This window comes from Taudactylus pleione, unplaced genomic scaffold (assembly GCF_031769625.1).
Source record: "Taudactylus pleione unplaced genomic scaffold, aTauple2 ptg000814l, whole genome shotgun sequence".
Classification (NCBI taxonomy): Eukaryota; Metazoa; Chordata; class Amphibia; order Anura; family Myobatrachidae; genus Taudactylus; species Taudactylus pleione.
In genome coordinates, this window is record NW_028285216.1 from 2,373,639 (window position 1) to 2,389,175 (window position 15,537).

The 15,537-nt window shown below is 42.2% G+C and overlaps 1 pseudogene; it reads left to right on the top strand.

The window, feature by feature from the left end:
- The first annotated feature begins 337 nt into the window (after nt 1-337).
- Nucleotides 338-3,610, top strand: LOC148474813 (uncharacterized; annotated as a pseudogene).
- The last annotated feature ends 11,927 nt before the right edge of the window (nt 3,611-15,537 follow it).

A 15,537-nucleotide genomic window follows, 5' to 3' on the forward strand; every position in this document is an offset into this window, starting at 1 on the left:
AACTGGCTTTCTCCCTGCCAGTATGGCAGTGTGACTTATGTGATGTCACTGTGTGATCCATTATGACACGTGAGCAGGTATAAAGCACCAGAGCATACTGACATCAGTGGCATATCTTCAGTTGAGGCACTTGTTGCTGAAGCTGTGTTGCCTTTCCAGAGTGAATTGCTGATAATTATTATATATAACTTTCAGTAGTTTATAACTGTGTTCAGGCACCATAACATTTGTGCTTTTCCTGAACTTTTTTATTTATTTCTATATTAACATCTGGATGAAATGAATCACAGAGAACTGAGAGTTCTTCTGGTGGACCAGAGAAGTTGGGCAAGGAGACATGGAGATCTTGGTGAGTAAAATGTTTAGGGCAGTAAAACCAATCTAGATCAATCTGTGGGGCCTATTAGCTGCACATTAGCCCCATATCCTACCTCACACTTTTGGCTTTTATGCATACAAGTTGGATATTTGGGGATACTGTTGGTAAATGAAATGATAGTACTGAAGAGTGACTTCACACCTAGAACAAGGCTATTTTAGAATAATCATTCAGTTGCTGGAGCCAAAGAGGGTATTGATGGGTTAATGAGACAATATGATTTTTGCCTTGTGCTCTGAATGCTGGAAAAGAGATTGAGGGATTTTGAAACAAACAGAATACAGGTGGATTTGTGTATGAGCAGCTGAACGAAGATGGCAACAGCTGGGTTGGCCCAAAGTTATATATAGTTTCAGTGTTCACCAAGTCATTGTATCATCTAATTAGATCGTAACCGCTTATGGGCAGGGCCCTCGCAAACCTTCACTTTCTTGTGTGTATTTATTTTGTTTTATGTGCACCCTGTTTTATTTGTGTCCTGTTTTCCCCTCTGTCTGGTGCTGTGGATCACTGTAGTGTTTTACAAATCTACAACAATTATTATCTGTACAGCAGGTGTCCTATGAAGCAGAAGGAATTATCACTGTTAGTGTACAACTCTCCCAACTTTAGGAAGTTTCCAAATCACCATGTCCCAAGCGGGTGATTTTATTATAAATATACAATTTGTTTTAATGCCTCCTAACATATCGGTACAATAGTGAGATGACTTGACATTCCCCTGAAAGCGGGACTGTAACACTATAATCACAGTTGGGAGGTATGGTATCAGGATAATGTCCATGTATTACTGGATGAGTCCTTCAATGCAGAGTTGGCCACAAAAGTGCATTTTGAGGTAAAAAAAAGTGTACACAACACCTGAGTATATGCAGCAATATGCAATAAAGTCCACCAACCTTTGCCATTTCAGTACATTCCCTATGGAATTGGGCAAGCCAACCCCTCTCCCCCTCACCCGGCCCAGGAGAAACCAGCACCATGCTGATAGTATTAGGACCCTTCCCAAACACCCCTGAATGGTAGTAAGCCATCATGCCCTAAACTATTAGGCATGCTGGGGCTCCTCATATTTCTTCCATGCTTTTGTGTAAAACTCATACAGTAGGTAATGCTAGACTGAGTGACCAATCTGTCCCCATGCTGTGCTCTGCACTTGGAGGGGTTGAATATCACACATCAGCCTCATGACATAGAGCTAAGAGTGAAACTATCAGCAGGTTTAGATAATATATATTATTTTTACACTCACTTAGTATAAATTGCCTCTGCAAGAATGCTCCTTCCCAGCCATGTTCCCTGATAATATACATACTATCAGGATATGTCTCACTTTGCATAGCCTGTACTCACATGTCATTTATTTTTTGGAGCATTTGCAGTACAAAAATATGCAAAAACAATTCCACAAACAAGCGTACATTTACACTCTATCAGGCCCAATACATGTAAATATTATTGCTGTAGTTCATGATACTGTTTGATGTTTATAAGTTATCTAAGGGTAGTTATTATAGCTAAGACAGGGCTTGACAAATTTTTCTAAAATCTAGGAGCCAGGATCAAAGTGTAGGAGCCAGATCACTGTCCCCCCAAAAAAATTACAGGAGTGATTGAGGAGCACAGCTCTGTGTGTTATGCAACTGTTATACACACTATATAAGTTCACAAAATAGTTGCAGTTGAATGGATTTAGTAACATGGAGGCCCCCTCAGTGCTCTGCACAGCTCCCTTGCTCCACCCCCACCCTCCAGTAATAACAGACCACATTTCATTTAAAACAATGGTGCCAGAAAGTACACCAGAACCCCCTCTCCTCGTGGTCACACCACTATCCCTCTGAAGCTGCTCTGCAATCCCTGGCCAGGCATAGACCCTATTACCGGGGAGCTCTATGCAGCCAGACAGCCGGGATGTATAGGAGGATCAGCATAGACTGAGACAGACAGCATGCGTCAGAGCAGGCCATAATGGAGAGGAGTCATCAGCGTAGGATGGGACGGATAGGAGGAGTCAGCACAGGCCAGGACGGACACAGGCACAGCAGTCACCGCAGATGACACTCAGCACATTCACTCCTGTGCATGAAATGAACGCTGCAATACTATAGGCGCGAATCTCCATGGGAGCTGATGAGGATCTGCTTCCTCCCTCACTGCAAAATCTGGTAGCCATGGCGACCTGGCCTCTGGGATTTGTCAAGCCCTGAGCTAAGATATATCTTTTCAGATGAACCTATCATATATGATGAGAGGCTGCGCTCAGAATGGAGAAGAGCTGTAATAAGGAATAGACATCAAAATGCTAGAGGCAGGAGCCGATCTCCGCAACATCGTGGGTGCTCACAAACCACCAGAACACAGCCTACTCTACATTCTGGCCAATCTCAAGGCATTATGACTGGGAGACCAAGCCAAAACCCCAGCACTGGGACGAGTGAGCCTCTCCCAAACCCCAGCGCTGGCCAAGTCAGGCTCTCCCAAACCTGAGTCCTGGGCCAAGTCAGGCTCTTCCAAACCTGAGTCCTGGGCCAAGTCAGGTTCTTCCAAACCTGAGTCCTGGGCCAAGTCAGGCTCTCCTAAACCTGAGTCCTGGGCCAAGTCAGGCTCTCCCAAACCTGAGTCCTGGGCCAAGTCAGGCTCTCCCAAACCTGAGTCCTGGGCCAAGTCAGGCTCTGCCAAACCTGAGTCCTGGGCCAAGTCAGGCTCTCCCAAACCTGAGTCCTGGGCCAAGCCAGCTTCTACCAACCCCTAGCCCTGGGCCAAGTCAGGCTCTCCCAAACCTGAGCCCTGGGCCAAGTCAAGCTCTCCCACACCATCAGGTATCTTCTGAAAATAGACAAAATATCTCAGCCGGCCGTTGGATGCAACAATTCAAAAGACTCCCATCCCACATTATCACTGAGAGTGAAACCGAGGAAACCTGCTCAATTTGTTTACTGGATAATGAGAATGGGGAGCAGGTTACAGTTTTTACCTTGCAGACATATATTCCATCCCCTTTGCATTGCACAATGGATCCGAAGAAGGCAAAACTGTCCTCTGTGCCGCAGCCTGTGCTTTCTGCAGAGAACATGGAGAGACCTTTTTTTATCTTATGAATTCCAAAGGATATGGAGCAGTAAATATTGCCATTTTACCATGCTGGTAAGATGCCAAAAAGACTTCTTGCCCTGGGCAGAACTTGGTCTAGAACCAGCCCTGTCAAGTTCATCTAAAGTAGCTGCTTAATCAAATCGCAGCCTTCCACCTACAGTATTCCTATCTTTACTGTTTCTACCAGTTCATCTCAAGTTGCTGCTAATCAAACTGCAGCATTCCACCTATTCCTGTATTCACTGCTAATTCAAGATCATCTAAAATTGCTGCTAATCAAACTGCAGCATTCCACCTATTCCTGCATTCACTGCTACTTCAAGATCATCTCAAATTGCTGCTAAACAAATTGCAGCATTCCACCAATTCCTGCACTCACTGCTACTAAAAGTTCATCTGAAGTTGCTCCTTCATCAGACTGCAGCATTCCACCTATTCCTGCATTCACTGCTACTTCAAGATCATCTCAAATTGCTGCTAATCAAACTGCAGCATTCCACCTATTCCTGCATTCACTGCTACTTCAAGATCATCTCAAATTGCTGCTAATCAAACTGCAGCATTCCACCTATTCCTGCACTCACTGCTACTTCAAGATCATCTCAAATTGCTGCTAAACAAATCGCAGCATTCCACCAATTCCTGCACTCACTGCTACTAAAAGTTCATCTGAAGTTGCTCCTTCATCAGACTGCAGCATTCCACCTATTCCTACATTCACTGCTACTTCAAGATCATCTCAAATTGCTGCTAATCAAACTGCAGCATTCCACCTATTCCTGCATTCACTGCTACTTCAAGATCATCTCAAATTGCTGCTAATCAAACTGCAGCATTCCACCTATTCCTGCACTCACTCTACTTCAAGATCATCTCAAATTGCTGCTAAACAAATCGCAGCATTCCACCAATTCCTGCACTCACTGCTACTAAAAGTTCATCTGAAGTTGCTCCTTCATCAGACTGCAGCATTCCACCTATTCTTGCATTCACTGCTACTTCAAGATCATCTCAAGTTGCTCCTTAATCAGACTGCAGCATTCCACCTAATATATTCCTGAATTTACTGCTACTTCAAGTTCATCTTAAATTGTTGCTAAATCAGACTGCAGCAATCCAACTATTCCTTTATTTACTGCTACTTCAAGTTGAACTCAATTTGCTCCTTAATCAGACTGCAGCATTCCACTAATTTCTGCATCATCCCAAGTTGCTGCTTAATCAAATGGAAGAATTCTACATATTCCTGCATTCACTGCTGCTACAAATTAATCTGAAGTTGCTGCTAGACCAGACTGCAACCTTCCACCTATTCCTGTATTTTACGCTAAATTTCTTTTTATTTTCTGCATTATCCCAAATTGCTGCTTAATCAAATTGAAGAATTACACATATTCCTGAATTAGTTCATCTGATTAAGTTCAGATGTTGCTGCCAAATCAGACTGCAGCATCCCACATATTCCTACATTCACTGCTACTTCAAGTTCATCTCAAGTTGCTCCTTAATCAGACTGCAGCATCCCACATAACCCTGCATTTACTGCTACAGTACTTCAAGTTCATCTCAAGTTGCTCCTTAATCAGACTGCAGCATCCCACATAACGCTGCATTTACTGCTACAGTACTTCAAGTTCAACTCAAGTTGCTCCTTAATCAGACTGAAGCATTCCACATATTCCTGCTACTTTAAGTTCATCTCAAATTGCTGCCTAATCAGACTATTGCATTCCACATATTCCTGCATTTACTGCTACTTCAAGTTCAACTTAAAAGCTCCTTAAACAGACTGCAGCATTCCACTAATTTCTGCATTATCCCAAATTGCTGCTCAGTCAAATTGAAGAATTCCGCATATTCCTGAACTAACAGTTTTTACAAGATTATCTGAGTAAGTCCCTGCATCATTTCACCTATTCCTGCATTCACTGCTACTTCAAGTTCAACTTAAAAGCTCCTTAAACAGACTGCAGCATTCCACTAATTTCTGCATTATCCCAAGTTGCTGCTCAGTCAAATTGAAGAATTCCGCATATTCCTGAACTAACAGTTTTTACAAGATTATCTGAGTAAGTTCCTGCATCATTTCACCTATTCCTGCATTCACTGCTACTTAACGTTCATCCTAAATTCCGGTGTAGATCATCTCAGGAGCCTGCAAATCCCAGTGTATTGTGACATGCTAGAACAACGGGCGCTTCTACTGGATTCCTGCCATACTGAGAAATTGGGCCAAGCGTAGTCAATCATGGTACCAGAAATAAAGATGGCTGCCGTCTTCTGGTCTACAGCACTAGTAATAGGGTGTTTTGTTAAACCCACCTGGCGTTTGTTTAAAGGATTTTTTCATTCTTGTGTATTTCTTTAACAATAAACAATACCAATAAAAGTATTTTTATATTTCTAACCTTGTCTGACTGATAAAGATGATTCATCGCACAACCTATTCTGCATCTCACACATAATGGAGTGATTTTTCTAATAGTTCATCTCAGCCCAAGAAGTTTTTTCTATTGTAATCGACACCGGCACTAGTTTATCATAATACAGCTGATGCAGCTTATTGTAGAATGTAAAAGACTATGTAATGTGCATATAATGTATGCTGGTGGACCAAAAAAGCTATCACCACACCACATATACACAATATATAATATTGTGTATATGTGCACTCCATTGTGTGACTGTACCAGTGCCTATATAAAGGAGTCTTCTTATCACTCAGAGGACAAAGGAATAAAATAGGCAGAGTCTTCCTCACTGCTCCCCAAAGAGAAAGAGACCATCTGTGTGTATATACAGGATGTAGTTATAATCCCAACAGTTGGTGCCGGCATCTTGGCGGTATGTACTGGGGTTAGGGGGAGCGTTAAATTTAGGCAGCAGAGATGGAGGGTCAGGGAGAGGGGGAGGGTAAGGATACTGACTGACAGGTGTCAGTATCCTAACCCTGTCGAGATGCTTGTTCCAGGTTCCTAAGCGCTGGCATCCCATACCCAACTCATATAGACTGTTATCACAACATCACTGCCTCCATTTTTAATGTTATTCACAATATGATTTCTTGATAACTTGCATATCACAATAATATTGTTCCCCAGGGTTTCATCCTCTCTAAACAGGGATGTACAGGACCATTCCTATAAATCCAAATTACAAAGGATGCTATTGTGTATTACCCTGAACATTTATGGGTTCTGGACTATAGATAGACAGTAATTAGACAATGTCTTGATAGACACCAGATGTTAGACAGTCAATAGTTAGACAGGGACAAAAGGCAGACAGGGTCAGGCACACTAAAGTTAGACATGTATTAAGGTCGACAAATACAAAAGGTCGACAGGCTCAAAAGTTCAACTTGAAAATGGTCGACACATATATATAAATATATATATATATTTATTTTTGTTGTTGTTGTTGTTTAGGTTTAGGGTTAGGCACTTACTGGAGTGTTAGGGTTAGGCACTTACCCAGACAGTTAAGGTTAGGCACCAGGAGGGAGGGTTAGGGTTAGGCACCAAAGGGAGGGTTAGGGTTAGGGTGAAGATTAGGGCTAAAAAAAAAAACACTGTCGACCATTTTTGTGTCGTACTTTTGACCCTATCGACATTTTGTACCTGTCGACCTTTTTACATGTCTGACTTTAGTGTGTCTGACATTTGTCCCTGTCGACCTTTTGGTCCTGTCTAACTATTGACTGTCTAACATCTGGTGTCTATCTAGACATTGTTTATCTAATTACTGTCTATCTCTTATACCACACCCAACATTTATTACAGTACAATACAAAACAAGTAGAATAAAATCTCCCACCCAATGGGGATATTGTGCCTACCGGAATCCAGCAGAACAGTAATAATCACAGTATTCCCCTGATGAATGTCCCGGGATAAGGGGTAATAAACTGCCACAGTCACCACTCCAGCTTAGTGTCCGGAGAGCTGGATCACCTCAGTCCACCACTGATGCATTTCCAGCTGCTGTCTCTGCCAAGGTTATCCTAGAACCTACATAACATATAGAGATGTTGCAGACCGTGAAAGCCACACAGTCCTTATGGTCATATCAGTGTCAGATTATGGTTCATAATCTGGAGCTAAATTTATGAAGGGCGAGAGGGTATGACTAGTGATCTGGGGGTAACACCAGAGTTGCAGGGTGTGGTCTGCACAGGGGGTGTGGCCTCTGTCATGGGTGAGACTAGCACCCACCTTCAGAAACCTCAATCTCCCTCCCATATTCACTTATATCTGTAGTGTAATGTGAGAGTCTACAAATTAACAAAAGGGAAACCCCCTTAGGGAAGGCCATCAATACTCAACTTTTTAACTGTTATCAAAGGTTTTCTACTGATGGTCGTATTTTCACCATTGGATGGCGGATTTCTGATGGCTGCCGCCATCCAATGGTGTGGAGGCGATGACCATCTGATGTTATAATTCAGTTGAATTCAATTGTTTAACATGAAGAGCAGCCACAGGTGGCTGTTACGCATATGCAGACTTGGGTTTTGCGCTTCTGTAAACCATTGCAATGTTTTTTTAATCAAATTCTTTTTATGTGATGGGTAGTTACCATAGCATAGAAAGTTTTAATGGCAGAAGCCCAGCCACCATTTCATGGTGGGCTTCCAAGTATCATCCATAAAGACTACTTGTCTCGGTGACCCTAATATGAAAAAAATAAACATGTCACTTAATGAAGACATAAACTACTACTTTAACTTGTACATATATAGAATAATCATTAGTATGGCATTGGTACAGATTATTTTTCCACACAATCCCCAAACCTCTCTAAGCATTTGTTCCAATGGTTCACCAAGGCATTTATCCCGACATCGAAGAAGTCTGTGTCAAGTGCCTGAAGCCAGGACATGATGGCTTGCTGAGCTTCACTGTTGGTTGCAATTCGCGTTCCACCCAGGTGCTTCTTCAATGGTTCAAAGAGATGGAAACCACTCGGGACCAGGGCAGGGATACCAGGGGTGCCTTGCGCCCTGGAGCTTGCACACCCCTCCCTACGGCCCTGCTAGGGTAGTCTTTAATTAGTGAAGAAGTCAGGAAGTCAGCATCAAGAATGGGATCGGATGCGTCTGGGGAAAAGTCCAGTCAGTCTTCAGGCATAAATCTGTCAGAGAATGTGGCTTTTGCGGAGCTAGGAACAAAGCAAAAAGGGGCTGCAAAGGTAAAATGAGTAGAGAAATTTAGAGTTTTAAACTCTGTCCTAGCTCCATTGCAAGTGTCAGTGTAGAAACAAACCTACCCCAATATGCTAAGCCAATACAAAGGAGGAATATTGAATCCATGAATATTGGTTTAAGATCTGATGCCCTAAGTGTTTTATACGCTATGGGCCCTGATCCCAAACACAGATTGTGACTATGGGGTTTGTTTATGATGTGTTGGTTTGTAAAACCCAGCACTTCTATTCCTATTTATGCCCGATATTTAAAAGGACAATGCCTTTACTAGCAAAACACAGCTAGTAAAAGCATTGCCCTGTTAAATATCGGGCAGAAATACGTATAGAAGTGTAAAGTTTTACAAACCGACACTTCGTATATAAACCCCTATATATCAAACGTGCATTACGTGGCTGATGCTATTACACTGGGGAACAGTCAATCTGTTACCAGGGATTTAAGAGTCAATTTCGATTAATTTTGTGCTCCTGACCATGAATATACCATGCTTATTTTTCAGTTGGCTCTAGATTTTGAGATATGCATATGTATTTAATATTTATGAAAAATTAAATTAAACAATGTTAAAAATAGTTAAAAAGATTTTTGTTTTTTTTCTGATTAAGTTTGATTCATAAAATGTTACAAAAAGACACAGGATAATTACATACATAAGTGTTAGGAAGCTATGAGAACCATTTTTTGTAGGATTTTCTTTTCTATTCTTGTTGCGGGCAGTCCCTCTGCAGACTCCAACAGTAATCAGCCATCATGTGACGATCCCATCTTCCTTGATATCTCTTTTCCATTACCTGAATATCCTGGTGGAACCGTTCATCCTGTTCTTCACTTAAATCTCCTAGATTGGATTGTAAATGGCTGTACAAAAAATGGACTTTAATACTCATGTTGGCACCTACTTTCTCTAAACATTTTAGCATGTTGTGAACTAATTCATGATAGTTGTCCGATTGCCTAAAAACTTTTGAATGACAGACACATAACTCAGCCATGCTTCAGATTCGGTTTCAGTCATAGATGTGATAAAATTTGGATCCTTCACCAGTTTTCGTATCTGTGGGCCATCAAAAATTCCTGTCTTTAATGTTTCAATACTAAGAGATGGAAATGTTCTAGAAATATACTTGAAACAATCATCTGACTTGTCCAATGCTTTTGCAAATTGTTTCATTAAACCCAGGCTCTGATTCAGAGCCGGACGCTCTGACAGATCGCTCGCTCTGAATCAGGGCCAGGCATTTTTTTTTTTCAGAACGGCCTCCTGTGCCGCTCGCATAGCTGTGGGTGACCACCCACAGCTATAGCGAGCAGCCATGATGATGGTCGCGATGGTCGTGACCATCGGGCTTGCGACGAGACCCTTGTGGTAGGGTCTCGTTGCCGAAAGCCCCAGAGAGCTTTCGGCTCTAACAGATGATTGTTTCAAATTTATTTGGAATAGAGGGACTTTCTTCAAAATCACTTTCATCTTTGTTGTCACTTGCACTGGATAAAATTAACATTTCCACATCATCACATTCATCTTCACACAAAGAACTGAATGATGGTACAGGTAAATCTTCGCTATGTGGTATCGGTTGTTTTGCAGAATTCATACTTGTGTATTCCCATTTGCGTTTCTTAAATCGATTCATACCCTTCACATTTACAGCACAAAAATAGCAGTCACTCAAGTGATTTTTTTGGCTCACACCACATCATAGGTAAGCTGAAATTAAGTCCTTTTTGATCACCTTTAGTCCAATTGCGGAGTGATTCCACGCAGGTTTTACAAACTTTGTGAGGAACCCAAATCTTGTCTTGCTGGCTCATGTGACCTCCAAAATAAGCCTGATATGCTTGTTTTACGAATACAGTTATATTTTTTCTTTCTTTTGCAACACTATATTTGCCACAAATATAACAAAAAACATCAGGGTTGTTAGTACAATGTCTCCGAGAAGAACTAATTTTTACCGCAAAAATGTTTTGTTTCACACATTCAGTACTAACTCCCAACAAAAGCTGACAACGTACTGAACAAAACAAGCCCAACTGGTGGGAAATTGGTTGTGGTGGGACAGAGAGAGGGCCGAACAAAGGAACGGGAGGTGTGCTAACTGCGTCACTCGGTCCTCTCCGTTGTTCCTCTCTGTATGCTGGGAGGAGGTGTGGCTGTGGTTGGTGTGAGGATGTCCCAGCAGGCTAAGCAGTCGCTAGGGATGGTCGATGAGGTGCTGCTTATGGATGGGCTGACTGGATTGGCAAGGTACATAATGAATGTGAAGTATGGCGTGTACGCAACAGCATACTGCATCATATGGGTCAAGATGACCAAAGGATGTATGAAACCCTTTCCAAAAGTTGGCAGTTTCGATTCAGAGGTACTGAGTAATGTTAGAGACAACATATGTTTATTCAAATCTTTGAAGAAAAAAGTAAAGTATAATGATTGTTTAAAGTTGTGGCTGCATGAAGGGAACACGTGGCAAAATAGCACGCTGCCAGGTAGCGTACCCATGCTGCAAGGTACCGTTACCGCGCATAAAGAAGATAACGCATGCAGACCTCCACTGCCATATGCGGCTGCAGGTGAAAGTACAGCCGATACCAAAAATAAAAAAATCGTATTAAGTAACTTATACCCTGTTTTAAGTCACCTCAAGGAAAATGTTATTGTAGAAGATGACAAACCTACTGTAATTGTAGCCATTGCACATGCTGTTAATATATTAGATGTTCCACAGAGAGGAAAGGCAGTGATCCAACCAGCAGGGCCAGCAGCTGAAATTAGAGAGATTAGTGGAGACCGTAATAGTAGAGGTAACATCCCTAGTACCGAAACAATAAGTCCAATTATTAATCCTGAACATAGTGATGTGGTAGGTGCACATCCTGTCTGTACAATTGCAGTTCCCAATGGGAAACCGGACAAAGATGGTATAATTCCCATCAGGAATGTAGCAATGCATTGTCCATGGACGAGAGCAGAATTGCATTCAATTATGTCAGACTTCCCAGACCCTAGGAAAGAGTTAGCCAAATGCCAGAAATTTGTTAAAGATTTAGGTAATGCTCATGAGCCAGCTAATAAAGATTGGCGAGTGGTGTTAAGGGCCTGTCTCTCTTCCAATACTGATGTACAAAAGTTTATTAAGGATTGTGCATTGGAGGAGGATGAATCCTTAATGGATGAGGATAACTAGGTAAATATAAAACGTATAATCACACAATTGGCTATATATTTTCCAGTGGTAGTGAACTGGAGTAAAATTTTCACTATTAAACAAAAAGATAGTGAAGCTGCAGCAGATTATTTCGCCAGAGAACGTCTGCTAGCAATAACCCAGTACACCGGGATAGCAGATATTGAGGATGATGTACACCACAGGGAAGTAGCTGTAATGGCACTAATTGATGGTCTCAAAGATAGTCTAAAGACCAGGGAGCAAACCTCTCTACCTAACTGGAGAGGAATTACTGTAGATGCACTTAGAGAATCTGCCATAGAACATGATAAGAACATTTTGAAAAAGGAAAGAAGCACAGAGTGAGAAGTTAATTGCAGTGAGCATTCAGGCTTTAGAGGGGTTACCCACACAGTCACATAACTACAACACATACCAGCAACGAAGTTATACAGTAAGGTGTTATAATTTCAGTAAAGAAGGACACATAAAAAGGGACTGTAAAGTGAGAAATTGGGAACCACCAAAGAAGGGAACACCTAGGCACACTCAGAGAGGGCACTCACAAGATTCAGGAAATTTCCAGCGGTTACCCACTCACATAGTGACAGCCAACGCTCTGCTGGAGGATGATAGTCAGTGCTAGGGGTCAGGTCATACCTGTATCTACCACCAGTCGGGTTAACTGAGAATACTAGGGAAGAACCTACAATGACAGTCGATATATCTGGTACTAAACATACTTTTCTTGTAGTTTTAGGGGCGACCAGATCCATGATAACTTCTCCATTTAATTTACAGCTTACCAACAAGACCATACCAGCAATGCGAGTAACGGGGAGGGTACAGCATTACCCTTTAACCAGATCTGCAGATGTTACTATCGGGCCGCTTCAAACCAATCATTCCTTTCTCCTGGCAGCGGCGGCTCCTACTAACCTGCTGGGAAGGGATTTGCTGTGTAAAATGACATGTGTCATATATTGTACCCCTGATGGTATATTCCTAGATATACCAGAAAAGGTTGCGCATGAGGTACAGGATATATTGGACACACCACAAAGATTAATGTTGCACTCTGCCATTCTAGAATAAAGTCCATCTCAGGTAAAAGAGATGTTATTGCAAATACCGGGTTCCCCCTGGCCCAAAGATGGACAGGACACTGGATTGATGGCAAATGTAGCCCCTGTAATGGTTAACTTGAAGAGTGGTAGGCAGGCTCCAAAAATCCCTCAGTACCCATTAAAGCCTGGAGGTGGAGCTAGGGGTGTATCCCATAATTGCGAGGTTATTGCAACAAGGGATTTTAATTCGTACAGCTAGTCCAGCCAACAGTCCCATTTTTCCAGTGAAGAAGACTGGGGGGAGGGGCTATAGATTAGTACAGGATCTTAGGGGGTTAGCAAAGTTGTTGAAGCCAATTCCCCGTAGTACCCAATCCAGCTGTCATCCTCATGCAGATTCCATCATCTGCTACCCATTTTACTGTCATTGATTTAGGTTCTGCTTTCTTCACTGTTCCTCTTCACCCTGACTGTCAATATCTATTTGCATTTTCCTACAGAAGGGTACAATAAACATGGACATGATTGCTCCAGGGTTTCATAGACAGCCCCAATATTTTCTCTCAGGCCTTACACGACTGTTTGCAATCTTTTCAACCAAGCAATGGGTCTGTCCTCATTCACTATGTAGATGATTTGTTGTTGTGCTCTGATTCGTTTATGTCATGTTTAAATGATTCTAAACTGTTGTTGCTTCATCTTTCATAAACAGGGCACAAGGTTGCAAAGGACAAATATTAGCCATGCCAGACTAGGGTCAAACACTTGGGCCACTGTCTAACCCAGGGGCTAAGACACCTGACAATGGACAGAATTCAGGCCATACAGACCATGATACTGATGACACTGCCGCAAAACTAGCAGCAAATCCATACCTTCTTGGGCATGTGTGGATACTGCAGGACATGGATCCCAGGTTTTTCTATTTTGGCATTACCATTGCAGGACTTCGTTTAATCCTCAAAATTCGACCGTGTCATATACACTGAGGAGACAGAGCAGGCTTTCCTTAACCTTAAGGATAGTCTGACAAGAGCACCTGCCTTGGGAATACCAGATTATGAAAAACCCTTTGAGTTATATTGTACGGAAGCTGATTGCTGTGCAGCAGGTGTCCTCACACAGAAACATGGTGATGCTAGCAGACCTGTAGGATACTACAGTGCACAATTGGACACTGTAGCAAGATCACTCCCGACGTGTTTAAGAAGTGTAGCTGCAACTGCTCTTCTGGTAAATAAGAGCGAGGATGTAGTATTAGGGCATGATACAATTGTCTATACACTGCATGCAGTATTTGCTTTGATAAATTCTGCCCAAACCAGACAGGTCTCTTCAGCAAGGTTCACGAAATGTGAACTAGCACTGATGGCACCTGCAAATATTACCATTAAACAGTGCAATACATTAAATCCAGCAACGTACTTACCATATGTGCCTCGAGATGCACATAGGGTGGAGGAAGGTGAGTCTTTGGTTGAAGGTGAGTTTTGCAGGTATACTGACACACATGATTGTATGGAATATTTGAATCAGACCTTTACTGCAAGACCAGACATATGTGACACACCGTTAGAAGATGTAGATTTGATGTTTTACATGGATGGAAGTTGTCATAGACAGACAGACACAGGAGAATTATGCACAGGTTATGCTGTTGTAAATGACGAGGATGTTGTAGAAGCTGAACCACTTGGTCCACCTCACTCAGCCCAGGTGGCTGAACTGGTGACATTAAGGAGAGCATGTGAACTGGCAGAAGGTAAATCAGCTAACATATACACAGACTCGAGGTACGCCTTCGGTGTAGTACATGATTTTGGGGCTCTTTGGCGTCTTAGGAACTTTGACAGCAGCACACCAGTAGCACATTCACAACACATAAAAGGACTTCTGACAGCAATCCAGCTACCAAAGTCAGTAGCTGTCATCAAATGCAAAGTCCACACATGCGAAGACCCGGTGTCAATGGCAGCAGGGTTATGCATAAACATAATAACTAACGAAGTGATGGTCTTCCAAACAATAGACACACAGAAATTAATTGAAATGCAAGATTTGTGTTCCCTACAGGAAAAGGTGGTCTGGAGATCGAAGGGATGCTCCCAAGGCATACTACCCAAGCTTGGCTGAGGTAGTGCGTGGTCTGACTCACCAGGGAGAAGAAGGTATGTGCAAGTTGTTCAGAGCATATTGGTGTGCACCAGGCTTGTTTTCTCAAGCTGGAAAGAAAGCAATGTATTGTCTGACTTGTTTGAGGAAAAATGTCAGGAAGACAATACCAACCAAGCCATCTCATATCCCTCCAACAGATGGTCCTTTTAAGGTAATACAAATTGACTTCATTCAATTACCACCTTGCAGGAATCTCAAGTATGTATTAGTTTGTACTGATGTATTTTCTAATTGTGTAGAGGCATATCCAGCTGCCACTAATACTGCTGTTTTTACTGCTAAGAAGATTGTTCAGGAGTTTGTATGCAGATATGGTATCCCTAGAATCATAGAAAGTGATAGGGGTACTCATTTCACTGGTGATGTGTTCCAGAACATGTGTAAGCTTATGGGAATCAATAGTAGACTTCAATAGTAGACTTCACACCCCCTATCGACCGCAAG